This window comes from Phalangium opilio, unplaced genomic scaffold (genome assembly GCF_054372755.1).
Source record: "Phalangium opilio isolate 3A_F unplaced genomic scaffold, DU_Popi_V2 ptg000054l_1, whole genome shotgun sequence".
Classification (NCBI taxonomy): Eukaryota; Metazoa; Arthropoda; class Arachnida; order Opiliones; family Phalangiidae; genus Phalangium; species Phalangium opilio.
In genome coordinates, this window is record NW_028324173.1 from 5,546,552 (window position 1) to 5,560,173 (window position 13,622).

At 38.8% G+C, this 13,622-nt stretch overlaps 19 pseudogenes; 7 read left to right on the plus strand and 12 right to left on the minus strand.

The window, feature by feature from the left end:
- The first annotated feature begins 394 nt into the window (after positions 1–394).
- On the plus strand, positions 395–513 carry LOC149670985 (5S ribosomal RNA; annotated as a pseudogene).
- A 602-nt stretch (positions 514–1,115) lies between these two features.
- On the plus strand, positions 1,116–1,234 carry LOC149670986 (5S ribosomal RNA; annotated as a pseudogene).
- Positions 1,235–1,593: 359 nt separating this feature from the next.
- LOC149670987 (5S ribosomal RNA) lies at positions 1,594–1,712 on the plus strand (annotated as a pseudogene).
- A 123-nt stretch (positions 1,713–1,835) lies between these two features.
- LOC149670988 (5S ribosomal RNA) lies at positions 1,836–1,953 on the plus strand (annotated as a pseudogene).
- Positions 1,954–2,313: 360 nt separating this feature from the next.
- LOC149670989 (5S ribosomal RNA) lies at positions 2,314–2,432 on the plus strand (annotated as a pseudogene).
- Positions 2,433–2,796: 364 nt separating this feature from the next.
- Positions 2,797–2,915, plus strand: LOC149670990 (5S ribosomal RNA; annotated as a pseudogene).
- Positions 2,916–3,274: 359 nt separating this feature from the next.
- On the plus strand, positions 3,275–3,393 carry LOC149670991 (5S ribosomal RNA; annotated as a pseudogene).
- A 409-nt stretch (positions 3,394–3,802) lies between these two features.
- Positions 3,803–3,905, minus strand: LOC149670992 (5S ribosomal RNA; annotated as a pseudogene).
- Positions 3,906–4,027: 122 nt separating this feature from the next.
- Positions 4,028–4,130, minus strand: LOC149670993 (5S ribosomal RNA; annotated as a pseudogene).
- A 137-nt stretch (positions 4,131–4,267) lies between these two features.
- LOC149670994 (5S ribosomal RNA) lies at positions 4,268–4,386 on the minus strand (annotated as a pseudogene).
- Positions 4,387–4,508: 122 nt separating this feature from the next.
- On the minus strand, positions 4,509–4,611 carry LOC149670995 (5S ribosomal RNA; annotated as a pseudogene).
- A 3,366-nt stretch (positions 4,612–7,977) lies between these two features.
- Positions 7,978–8,096, minus strand: LOC149670996 (5S ribosomal RNA; annotated as a pseudogene).
- A 454-nt stretch (positions 8,097–8,550) lies between these two features.
- Positions 8,551–8,669, minus strand: LOC149670997 (5S ribosomal RNA; annotated as a pseudogene).
- A 359-nt stretch (positions 8,670–9,028) lies between these two features.
- LOC149670998 (5S ribosomal RNA) lies at positions 9,029–9,147 on the minus strand (annotated as a pseudogene).
- A 454-nt stretch (positions 9,148–9,601) lies between these two features.
- On the minus strand, positions 9,602–9,720 carry LOC149670999 (5S ribosomal RNA; annotated as a pseudogene).
- Positions 9,721–10,079: 359 nt separating this feature from the next.
- LOC149671000 (5S ribosomal RNA) lies at positions 10,080–10,198 on the minus strand (annotated as a pseudogene).
- A 2,253-nt stretch (positions 10,199–12,451) lies between these two features.
- LOC149671001 (5S ribosomal RNA) lies at positions 12,452–12,570 on the minus strand (annotated as a pseudogene).
- A 137-nt stretch (positions 12,571–12,707) lies between these two features.
- On the minus strand, positions 12,708–12,826 carry LOC149671002 (5S ribosomal RNA; annotated as a pseudogene).
- A 451-nt stretch (positions 12,827–13,277) lies between these two features.
- LOC149671003 (5S ribosomal RNA) lies at positions 13,278–13,396 on the minus strand (annotated as a pseudogene).
- Between the last annotated feature and the right edge of the window lie 226 nt (positions 13,397–13,622).

A 13,622-nucleotide genomic window follows, 5' to 3' on the forward strand; every position in this document is an offset into this window, starting at 1 on the left:
AGTCAGTACTTGGGATTACTGCGTGCCGTTGGCTTTTTCACTTTTGTTTCCTCTTTTAAATTCCACCCGACATGAAAAAAGCAAACATATCTTCTTTTTGTTATTGTTTTATAAAGATGAAGGTTAATTTGTCTCACTTAATTTAAATTCGAATTATTAACTAGCACTCTCGGCAACGGTCATATCACGCTGAAAACACTGGTTCTCGTCCGATCACCGAAGTTAAGCAGCGTCGAGCGCATACAGTACTTGGGAATACTGCGTGCCGTTCGTTTTTCCTTTTGTTTCCTCTTTTAAATTCCATTCGATATGAAAAAAGCAAACATATCTTCTTTTTGTTATTGTTTTATAAAGATGAAAGTTAATTAAACTCAAATTATTAACTAGCACTCTCGGCAACGGCCATATCACGCTGAATAAACCGGTTCTCGTACGATAACCGAAGTTAAGCAGCGTCGAGCTTAGTCAGTACTTGGGAGGGCGACCACTTAGGAACACTGCGTGCCGCTAGCTTTTTCACTTTTTTTTCCTCTTTTAAATTCCAATAGATATGAAAAAAGCAAACTTATTTTCATTTTGTTATTGTTTTATAAAGATGAAAGTTAATTAAATTAAAATTATTAACTAGCACTCTCGGCAACGGCCATATCACGCTGAATACACCGGTTTCGTCCGATAACCGAAGTTAAGCAGCGTCGATCGCAGTCACTACTTGGGAGGGAGACCACTTAGGATCACTGCGTGCCGTTGGATTTTTCACTTTTTTTCCTCTTTTAAATTTTAATAGATATGAGAAAAGCAAACACGTTTTCTTTTTGTAATTGTTTTAAAATGATGAAGGTTAATTTGTCTCACTTAATGTAAATTCGAATTATTAACTAGCACTCTCTGCAACGGCCATATCACGCTGAAAACACCGGTTCTCGTCCGAATAACCGAAGTTAAGCAGCGTCGAGCGCATACAGTACTTGGGAATACTGCGTGCCGTTGGCTTTTTCACTTTTGTTTCCTCTTTCAAATTCCACCAAATATGAAAAAAGCAAACATATCTTCTTTTTCTTATTATTTCATAAAGATGAAAGTTAATTTAATTCAAATTATCAACTAGAACTCTCGGCAACGGCCATAACACGCGGAATACACCGGTTCTCGTCCGATCACCGAAGATAAGCAGCGTCGAGCGCAGTCAGTACTTGGGAGGGAGACCACTTAGGAACACTGCGTGCCGTTGAGTTTTTCACTTTTTTTTCCTCTTTTAAATTTTAATAGATATGAAAAAAGCAAACATGTTTGTTTTGTTATTGTTTTAAAATTATGAAGGTTAATTTGTCTCACTTAATTTAAATTCGAATTATTAACTAGCACTCTCGGCAACGGTCATATCACGCTGAAAACACTGGTTCTCGTCCGATCACCGAAGTTAAGCAGCGTCGAGCGCATACAGTAATTGGGAATACTGCGTGCCGTTCGTTTTTCCCTTTTGTTTCCTCTTTTAAATTCCATTCGATATGAAAAAAGCAAACATATCTTCTTTTTGTTATTGTTTTATAATGATGAAAGTTAATTAAATTCAATTTATTAACTAGCACTCTCGGCAACGGCCATATCACGCTGAATAAACCGGTTCTCGTACGATAACCGAAGTTAAGCAGCGTCGAGCTTAGTCAGTACTTGGGAGGGCGACCACTTAGGAACACTGCGTGCCGCTAGCTTTTTCACTTTTTTTTTCCTCTTTTAAATTCCAATAGATATGAAAAAAGCAAACTTATTTTCTTTTTGTTATTGTTTTATAAAGATGAAAGTTAATTAAATTAAAATTATTAACTAGCACTCTCGGCAACGGCCATATCACGCTGAATACACCGGTTTCGTCCGATAACCGAAGTTAAGCAGCGTCGATCGCAGTCACTACTTGGGAGGGAGACCACTTAGGAACACTGCGTGCCGTTGGATTTTTCACTTTTTTTCCTCTTTTAAATTCCAATAGATTTGAAAAAAGCAAACTTATTTTCTTTTTGTTATTGTTTTAAAAAGATGATGGTTAATTTGTCTCACTTAATTTAAATTCGAATTATTACCTAGCACTCTCGGCAACGGCCATATCACGCTGAGAACACCGGTTCTCGTCCGACCGCCGACGTTAGCAGCGTCGAGCGCAGTCAGTACTTGGGAATACTGCGTGCCGTTGGCTTTTTCCCTTTTGTTTCCTCTTTTAAATTCCATTCGATATGAAAAAAGCAAACATATCTTCTTTTTGTTATTGTTTTATAATGATGAAAGTTAATTAAATTCAAATTATTAACTAGCACTCTTGGCAACGGCCATATCACGCTGAATACACCGATTCTCGTCCCATAACCGAAGTTAAGCAGCGTCGAGCGCAGTCATTACTTGGGAGGGAGACCACTTAGGATCACTGCGTGCCGTTGGCTTTTTCACTTTTTTTTTCCTCTTTTAAATTTTAATAGATATGTAAAAAGCAAACAGGTTTTCTTTTTGTTATTGTTTTAAAATGATGAAGGTTAATTTGTCTCACTTAATTTAAATTCGAATTATTAACTAGCACTCTCGGCAACGGCCATATCACGCTGAAAACTCCGGTTCACGTCCGTTCACCGAAGTTAAGCAGCGTCGAGCGCATACAGTACTTGGGAATACTGCGTGCCGTTGGCTTTTTCACTTTTGTTTCCTCTTTCAAATTCCACCAGATATGAAAAAAGCAAACATATCTTCTTTTTTGTTATTGTTTTATAAAGATGAAAGTTAATTAAATTCAAATTATTAACTAGCACTCTCGGCAACGGCCATATCACGCTGAATACACCGGTTCTCGTCCGATAACCGAAGTTAAGCAGCGTCGAGCGCAGTCACTACTTGGGAGGGAGACCACTTAGGAACACTGCGTGCGGTTGGCTTTTTCACTTTTTTTTCCTCTTTTAAATTTTAATAGATATGAAAAAAGCAAACATGTTTTCTTTTTGTTATTGTTTTAAAATGATGAAGGTTAATTTGTCTCACTTAATTTAAATTCGAATTATTAACCAGCACTCTCGGCAACGGCCATATAACGCTGAAAACACCGGTTTACGTCCGATCACCGAAGTTAAGCAGCGTCGAGCGCATACAGTATTTGGGAATACTGCGTGCTCTTTGTTTTTTCACTTTTGTTTCCTCTTTCAAATTCCACCAGATATGAAAAAAGCAAACATATCTTTTTGTTATTGTTTTATAAAGATGAAGGTTAATTAAATTCAAATTATTAACTAGCACTCTCGGCAACGGCCATATCACGCTGAATACACCGGTTCTCGTCCGATAACCGAAGTTAAGCAGCGTCGAGCGCAGTCAGTACTTGGGAGGGCGACCACTTAGGAACACTGCGTGCCGTTAGCTTTTTCACTTTTTTTCCTGTTTTAAATTCCAATAGATATGAAAAAAGCAAACATATTTTCTTTTTGTTATTGTTTTAAAAACATGAAGGTTAATTTGTCTCACTTAATTTAAATTCGAATTATTATCTAGCACTCTCGGCAACGGCCATATCACGCTGAGAACACCGGTTCTCGTCCGATCGCCGACGTTAGCAGCGTCGAGCGCAGTCAGTACTTGGGAATACTGCGTGCCGTTGGCTTTTTCACTTTTGTTTGAATTGGTGTTTTCAGCGTGATATGGCCGTTGCCGAGAGTGCTATTTAATAATTTGAATTTAATTAACCTTCATCTTTATAAAACAATAACAAAAAGAAGATATGTTTGCTTTTTTCATATGTGATGGAATTTAAAAGAGGAAATAAAAGTGAAAAAGCCAACGGCACGCAGAGTTTCCAAGTACTGACTGCGCTCGACGCTGCTTAACTTCGGTGATCGGACGAGAACCGGTGTTTTCAGCGCGATATGGCCGTTGCCGAGAGTGCTATTTAATAATTTGAATTTAATTAACCTTCATCTTTATAAAACAATAACAAAAAGAAGATATGATTGCTTTTTTCATATCTGGTGGAATTTAAAAGAGGAAACGAAAGTGAAAAAGCCAACGGCACGCAGAGTTTCGAAGTACTGACTGCGCTCGACGCTGCTTAACTTCGGTGGTCGGACGAGAACCGGTGTTTTCAGCGTGATATGGCCGTTGCCGAGAGTGCTAGATAATAATTCGAATTTAAATTAAGTGAGACAAATTAACCATCATCTTTTTAAAACAATAACAAAAAGAAAATAAGTTTGCTTTTTTCAAATCTATTGGAATTTAAAACAGGAAAAAAATGTGAAAAAGCTAACGGCACGCAGTGTTCCTAAGTGGTCGCTCTCCCAAGTACTGACTGCGCTCGACGCTGCTTAACTTCGGTTATCGGACGAGAACCGGTGTATTCAGCGTGATATGGCCGTTGCCGAGAGTGCTAGTTAATAATTTGAATTTAATTAACCTTCATCTTTATAAAACAATAACAAAAAGAAGATACGTTTGCTTTTTTCATATCTGGTGGAATTTAAAAGAGGAAACAAAAGTGAAAAAGCCAACGGCACGCAGTATTCCCAAGTACTGTATGCGCTCGACGCTGCTTAACTTCGGTGATCGGACGAGAACCGGTGTTTTCAGCGTGATATGGCCGTTGCCTAGAGTGCTAGATAATAATTCGAATTTAAATTAAGTGAGACAATTTGACCTTCATCTTTTTAAAACAATAACAAAACAAGTTGGGAAAGCCAAAATATTACCTCTCCGAGTGGAGATGACTATCACTACCCCTTAAACAACCTAAATATATGCATCTATCGCTTTTTTTAATTCTTTGCAAGTGCAGGAATTCAATTTTAAAATAGTCAATTGTTCAAGCCTTTTCAATATCTCTCAATTGCTGGGGAAACTCTACTCTCTTGCTATACCTCAACCGTATTCTTAGTCTACCAGTATGATTTGTAACATTTGTCCATATCAAAGCTGAATCATACATCGCCACACAAAAAGCAAATGTCCCCAAAACATGGAAGCCACAACCCAATCACACATAAGCTAGGCTCGTACTTGTTCATCGCTTTCGATGATTTCACTAATATTAGCATTAACATTTTGTACATTATTGGGTTCCTTATTAATAGATATGCCTACGCCTACAGTACTTTCAATAGAACATTTATTTAATGCATTATCTTTCGTACGATCATGGCCAACTGGCCTCGCGGTAGGACCAACATTTTGTGTGCTAGAACCTGTTCCAGAAACAGCCTTTTTTCCGCGGCTAACGCTCTTCTCCTTTCATTTTCTCGTTTCCTAAATTCAGGATCTGACCTTTTTGCCCTCATTCTTTCCCTTGCCTTTCGTTTTCTGATTTCCTCTTTACTTAAATTATTATCTTCCTCCATTTACTTATTAATCAGTTAAATACTCACAAAGGTTGGCAAAATCAATCTCCTTAAAGTAACAGGCGGCTCCATTATCACCCCTAGCATGCTGGCTAATCTTCTGGACACGAATTTTACCTTGCCAAAGGCAGGAACCAATCAGACCTAATGCACTAGGTCCCATTGGTTCCTGCCTTTGGTTTAACTAGCCTTTGGCAAGCTTAGCCAACGTGAAGCAGAAAAGGCATCTTTCAGGGGCATCAACGGAGCCGCCCTTTGCTTTAAATACTCACACAGGTTGGCAAAATCAATCTCCTTAAATACTCACACAGGTTGGCAAAATCAATCTCCTTCAGTAATACGTAAGGCTTAATTATATTATTTGCCGAACAAAATTATTCGAGCAAATTTAACACTTAACTTCTTCCTTCGAAATTCTATCAAAGAATGAATCAACTGTTTAAAAAAAGGTTTTTTCGCGAATAGGGCGCTATCATACCAACAGCAATTCCGTCATATTTAAAAAATATACATTGCCAACACTTTTTTCAAATAAAGAATGATAAAAGTGCGTAAAAAAACGTCTTTCACAAATAGGCCTAGGGGGCGTATAAACTAAACAGCAACAACGCTCTACAGCTACACTAATCTTACACAAACAAGGAGTACTATAAACCCACTACTGGAAGCGGTATTTTTATTCAAACGTAAAACAATTTCGCTTAAGGTTAACATCTCTAGACATCGGTAAAAATGTCTCTATCACTCCTAGACATTATAACTCAAATTCATCTGATTATGTTTTAACAAGGTTAAATCTAACTGGGAGTAAGATGAAAGGAGTAGAAGCTTATCTGTCTAAGGAAATATGAAATTTTATCTTAACAGTTCGTTAAATCATAAGTTTATAACGAAAAAACGCGGAAGGGGAAAACGAGCAGACAACTGCGATTTTTGGGGGTAGAAGGTTAAGAGCGCCATCTGTCGTCCGTGCCAAAGTTGAACTTCCACTCGAAACGCAATGAGAAAGTGGATAAAATAATGCCATCAGCTATTTAACTGCGTCGATATATTTAACGACTTGACCCATGACATGCCCATAACACTGGCTTCTATGAATCCTATTTATTCTTGGATGCTAGGAAACTTGGTAGACGTAACAGTCTGTACCAAGTACCCAAGCATCCTTCAATAAACGCCTGGCAACATTGTGGTACGCATGGAACAACTAAAAAATAGGATGTGTATCTATCTTTCCAGTCACTCCAAGTCGTTAAGCCCTCATTACAGAGGATTTGAAACACTATCGTAATTCCAAGTGTCTCGAAGCTCTAAGTTCCTGTCCATTATGAACAGTGCTGAGAGAATGATACATCAGAAAGAGCCATTCAAATCGAATTGCCGAAAATATTATCCATATTTTCATTTCATATAACAGAGAAAACAAATTATTATGGTTCTGAGAGGAGCTTCCCATTTTGGTTGTTGTTCTCAAAAATATATCGCAATGCACGGGCCTAGATAGATACAGGAGGCAATGTAGGAAATATAACGCAATGCACGGGCCTAAAAAGATATAAGAGACAATGTACGAAATATAACGCAATGCACGGGCCTTGATAGATATAGGAGGCAATGATTTAACGACTTCGGTACTTGGGTTTATCTTTAATATTTAAATAAATATAATTATTTTTAATTATTTTAATCGCCAGTAAATAACTTTCAAAATAGTTAAATCGTTTAAAATAAAGTTGTTCCTATTATCTTTCGAAACTTTGCTAATATTGACGTTTAAAGTGAAGGGTACCCCTCTTGCCCGCTTTTTTCAAATTTTGGGGTATATATACGTTTCGTTTCCATTATAATAATAGATAAAAACGCATTCGCGTGAACCTTTGGTGGAAGCCCTGCCATTGGGAGGCTAGACGTTTCTCGTAACCCTAGCCGATCGCCGCGTATATCTTAAAACCAAATAATAGATAAAAACGCATTTGCGTGAACCGATGGTGGAAGCCCTGCCATTGGGAGGCTAGACGTTTCTCGTAACCCTAGCCGATCGCCGCGTATATCTTGGAACCAAACGATGACGGAGGAAAAGAAGCCAGAATGCACTGACTGGCGTCCATGTGGAATGGACAAAAGACCTGAAGATGGTGGTGCATTGAAGCTGGTGTCAATGTGGAATTGACGAAGAACAGAAGATGGTGGTGCATAGAACCTGGTGTCAATGTGGAATTGACGAAGAACAGAAGATGGTGGTGCATAGAAGCTGGTGTCAAGGTGAAATTGACAAAGAACAGAAGATGGTGGTGCTTAGAAGCTAGCAAGTACAGACTAGTGTCCATGTGGGATGGACAAAGACTAGCAGATTGTGGTCCTTAGAAGCCAGTTAGTAAAGACTTGTGTTGGTAGATGAATGGCCAAATTTCCGTGAACCGCGAACGCGTTCCGGAAATCGGGTATTTGTTTGCTCCAATACGCAAACTGCGAACGCGGTCACGTGGGGTCTGACAGACACACAGACACACAGACACGGCCGGTGTAATACCTCTCCGTGACATACGTCACTCGGAGAGGTTAAAAACATGTTTGCTTTTTTCATATCTATTAAAATTTAAAAGACGAAAAAAAAACGAAAAACCAACGGCACGCAGTGTTCCTAAGTGGTCTCCCTCCCAAGTACTGACTGCGCTCGACGCTGCTTAACTTCAGTAATCGGACGAGAACCGGTGTATTCAGCGTGTTATGGGCTTTGCCGAGAGTGCTAGTTAATAATTTGAATTAAATTAACTTTCATCTTTATAAAACAATAACAAAAAGAAGATATGTTTGCTTTTTTAATATCTGGTGGAATTTGAAAGAGGAAACAAAAGTGAAAAAGCCAACGGCACGCAGTATTCCCAAGTACTGTATGCTCTCGACGCTGCTTAACTTCGGTGATCGGACGAGAACCCGTGTTTTTAGCGTGATATGGCCGTTGCACGCAGTATTCCCAAGTACTGACTGCGCTCGACGCTGCTAACGTCGGCGGTCGGACGAGAACCGGTGTTCTCAGCGTGATGTGGCTGTTGCCGAGAGTGCTAGATAATAATTCGAATTTAAATTAAGTGAGACAAATTAACCTTCATCTTTTTAAAACAATAACAAAAAGAAAATATGTTTGCTTTTTTCAAATCTATTGGAATTTAAAAGAGGAAAAAAAAAGTGAAAAAGCTAACGGCACGCAGTGTTCCTAAGTGGTCGCCCTCCCAAGTACTGACTGCGCTCGACGCTGCTTAACTTCGGTTATCGGACGAGAACCGGTGTATTCAGCGTGATATGGCCGTTGCCGAGAGTGCTAGTTAATAATTTGAATTTAATTAAACTTCATCTTTATAAAACAATAACAAAAAGAAGATACGTTTGCTTTTTTCATATCTGGTGGAATTTAAAAGAGGAAACAAAAGTGAAAAAGCCAACGGCACGCAGTATTCCCAAGTACTGTATGCGCTCGAAGCTGCTTAACTTCGGTGATCGGACGAGAACCGGTGTTTTCAGCGTGATATAGCCGTTGCATAGAGTGCTAGATAATAATTCGAATTTAAATTAAGTGAGACAATTTGACCTTTATCTTTTTAAAACAATAACAAAAAAAACATGTTTGCTTTTTTCATATCTATTAAAATTTAAAAGAGGAAAAAAAACGAAAAAGCCAACGGCACGCAGTGTTCCTAAGTGGTCTCCCTCCCAAGTACTGACTGCGCTCGACGCTGCTTAACTTCAGTAATCGGACGAGAACCGGTGTATTCAGCGTGTTATGGGCTTTGCCGAGAGTGCTAGTTAATAATTTGAATTAAATTAACTTTCATCTTTATAAAACAATAACAAAAAGAAGATATGTTTGCTTTTTTAATATCTGGTGGAATTTGAAAGAGGAAACAAAAGTGAAAAAGCCAACGGCAGGCAGTATTCCCAAGTACTGTATGCTCTCGACGCTGCTTAACTTCGGTGATCGGACGAGAACCCGTGTTTTTAGCGTGATATGGCCGTTGCACGCAGTATTCCCAAGTACTGACTGCGCTCGACGCTGCTAACGTCGGCGGTCGGACGAGAACCGGTGTTCTCAGCGTGATGTGGCTGTTGCCGAGAGTGCTAGATAATAATTCGAATTTAAATTAAGTGAGACAAATTAACCTTCATCTTTTTAAAACAATAACAAAAAGAAAATATGTTTGCTTTTTTCAAATCTATTGGAATTTAAAAGAGGAAAAAAAAAGTGAAAAAGCTAACGGCACGCAGTGTTCCTAAGTGGTCGCCCTCCCAAGTACTGACTGCGCTCGACGCTGCTTAACTTCGGTTATCGGACGAGAACCGGTGTATTCAGCGTGATATGGCCGTTGCCGAGAGTGCTAGTTAATAATTTGAATTTAATTAAACTTCATCTTTATAAAACAATAACAAAAAGAAGATACGTTTGCTTTTTTCATATCTGGTGGAATTTAAAAGAGGAAACAAAAGTGAAAAAGCCAACGGCACGCAGTATTCCCAAGTACTGTATGCGCTCGAAGCTGCTTAACTTCGGTGATCGGACGAGAACCGGTGTTTTCAGCGTGATATAGCCGTTGCATAGAGTGCTAGATAATAATTCGAATTTAAATTAAGTGAGACAATTTGACCTTTATCTTTTTAAAACAATAACAAAAAAAACATGTTTGCTTTTTTCATATCTATTAAAATTTAAAAGAGGAAAAAAAACGAAAAAGCCAACGGCACGCAGTGTTCCTAAGTGGTCTCCCTCCCAAGTACTGACTGCGCTCGACGCTGCTTAACTTCGGTAATCGGACGAGAACCGGTGTATTCAGCGTAATATGGCCGTTGCCGAGAGTGCTAGTTAATAATTTTAATTTAATTAACTTTCATCTTTATAAAACAATAACAAAAAGAAGATATGTTTGGTTTTTTCATATTTGGTGGAATTTGAAAGAGGAAACAAAAGTGAAAAAGCCAACGGCACGCAGTATTCCCAAGTACTGTATGCGCTCGACGCTGCTTAACTTCGGTTATCGGACGAGAACCGGTGAATTCAGCGTGATATGGCCGTTGCCGAGAGTGCTAGTTAATAATTCGAATTTAAATTAAGTGAGACAAATAAACCTTCATCATTTTAAAACAATAACAAAAAAAACATGTTTGCTTTTTACCTCTCCGAGTGACGTATGCCACGGAGAGGTTCTGTAACGATCGTGTGTGTCTGTGTGTCTGGGTGTGTGTGTGTGTGTCTGTTGTTACACCCACGTGACCGCGTTCGCAGTTTCCAAATCGGAGCAAACGTGTTCGCCATTTCCGAAATGCTTTCACAGTCACGGAAATGGCTCCTCTACTTGAGTTCTCACACCACCATCTTCTGGTCTTTGTCCATCCCACACGGACACCAGTCTGTACTTACTGGCTTCTAATCACCACCATCTTTTTGTCTTCGTTCATCCCACATGGACACCAGTCTGTATATACTGGCTTCTAATCACCACCATTTTCTGGTCTTCGTCCATTCCACTTGGACACCAGTCTGTACATACTGGCTTCTAATCACCACCATCTTCTGGTCTTTGTCCATCCCACTTGGACACCAGTCTGTGCATACTGACTTCTAAACACCACCATCTACTGGTCTTCCGTCTATTCCACATAGACACCAATCTGTCTCATTGGCTTCGAACTCCATCGTCATCGTTTGGTTTAAGACATTCGCGGCGATCAGCTAGGGTTACGAGAAACGTCTAGCCTCCCTAGAGTGGGTTGTCCACCAAAGGTTTTCGCAATTGCGGTTGTTCTTGCTTTGAAGTGTAGTTCGACACCCTTATATACTACCTATTTGAGCAAGGCGAAGCAACCGGCGTATGCTTCATTTCAAACGCCAATATTAGTCAGATCTCTGAAGAATGTTTAATTGTTCTTTATCAAAACGATGTAACGCTCAATAAGGCAAACAACTGACGAAGAAAATATTTAATACTAATTTTATTTATTTTAATATTTAAGATAATCTTGTTTCTCAACTCAAAATTAATACGGAAAGAGTTAAAAAGCAGCTTATGTTTTTGTCTGTGTGTGTCCGTCCATTGTTACACTAGTGCGTCGCGTTAGCAGTTAGCCTTGTGTTGATGTGTTAAGAAATCATACAGAACCTTAATATTCCCTTTTTCCATAATATAAAGTGAATATGTGGAAGTATTTTTCGTAATTATGATGCATTTAGTACTTTTGTGGCTTTAAAACTCTGTTTCATTTTGATATTCCAAAGATTTTTTTTAATATTGTTATTTGAAATGGCTGTTAATATATTACTTAAGCTATACTACATCTGTATATAGAATAATCCTTGGTTTAGTGATTTCATGAAGAAAACTAAGACCTAGACTCCGGCGGGTATAACAAGCGTTATTCGCAATAGTCTTAGTGAAACAAAGTGTAAATAATTGAGGCCTGAGGTGAAGTAAACTTTTGGCTTTGATTTTCGTGCCTGAAATGAAGAGACATTAACGGTTCAGAGTAAAAGTTAAATACACTATTAAATAATCAGGTTAAGATTTTATAATAGAAGAAAAGATCATGGTGGCAATTAGATTAGTAAAAGGGCTTATGGTAAACTGGTAGTAGCTACAGACTTATTATTCTCTTTATGGTGCGCATTGACTATTAGTGCGTCTAGCTACAATTTAGCTTTGGTGTTATTTAACGTTAACATTCATGTTGGCAAACTAAGAATATTGTTGAGGTGAGACGAGACGATAGTGTTTACACTGCAAACCAGTTGTGAATGTAGCTATCAGAATATAGGGTAAACAACTGAAGCGTAGACTTCATTTCCTGTTCTTTTCCCCATTAACTGATTTCCATGTAACCAAGATTTATCCTTATTCGATGTGAAATGTCGTCTGCTTTACTGTACATTCGCTACGTTAGGAATACTGCTTCAATATTTCGTAAATTTTTACTTCAAAAAAGTGAAATAATTCCATATCTAGGTAAATAAGTTTGTAGTAGTAGACCTCTTGACTCGGAGATGTAATATTTTGGTTTTCCCAACTTGTTTCATATCTATTAAAATTTAAAAGAGGAAAAAAAAGTGAAAAAGCCAACGGAACGCGGTGTTCCTAAGTGGTCTCCCTCTCAAGTACTGACTGCGCTCGACGCTGCTTAACTTCGGTGATCGGACGAGAACCGGTGTATTCCGCGTGATATGGTCGTTGCCGAGAGTGCAAGTTAATAATTCGAATTTAAAATAAGTGAGACAAATTAACCTTCATCATTTTAAAACAATAACAAAATGAAAACATGTTTGCTTTTTTCATATCTATTAAAATTTAGAAGAGGAAAAAAAAGTGAAAAAGCCAACGGCACGCAGTGTTCCTAAGTGGTCTCCCTCCCAAGTAGTGACTGCGCTCGACGCTGCTTAACTTCGGATATCGGACGAGAACCGTTGTATTCAGCGTGATATGGCCGTTGCCGATAGTGCTAGTTAATAATTTGAATTAAATTAACTTTCATCTTTATAAAACAATAACAAAAAGAAGATATGTTTGCTTTTTTCATATCTGGTGGAATTTGAAAGAGGAAACAAAAGTGAAAAAGCCAACGGCACGCAGTATTCCCAAGTACTGTATGCTCTCGACGCTGCTATCGTCGGCGGTCGGACGAGAACCGGTGTTTTCAGCGTGATATGGCCGTTGCACGCAGTATTCCCAAGTACTTACTGCGCTCGACGCTGCTAACGTCGGCGGTCGGACGAGAACCGGTGTTCTCAGCGTGATATGGCCGTTGCCGAGAGTGCTAGATAATAATTCGAATTTAAATTAAGTGAGACAAATTAACCTTCATCTTTTTAAAACAATAACAAAAAGAAAATATGTTTGCTTTTTCATATCTATTGGAATTTAAAAGAGGAAAAAAAAGTGAAAAAGCTAACGGCACGCAGTGTTCCTAAGTGGTCGCCCTTCCAAGTTCTGACTGCGCTCGACGCTGCTTAACTTCGGTTATCGGACGAGAACCGGTGTATTCAGCGTGATATGGCCGTTGCCGAGAGTGCTAGTTAATAATTTGAATTTAATTAACCTTCATCTTTATAAAACAATAACAAAATGAAGATACGTTTGCTTTTTTCATATCTGGTGGAATTTAAAAGAGGAAACAAAAGTGAAAAAGCCAACGGCACGCAGTATTCCCAAGTACTGTATGCGCTCGACGCTGCTTAACTTCGGTTATCGGACGAGAACCGGTGAATTCAGCGTGATATGGCCGTTGCCG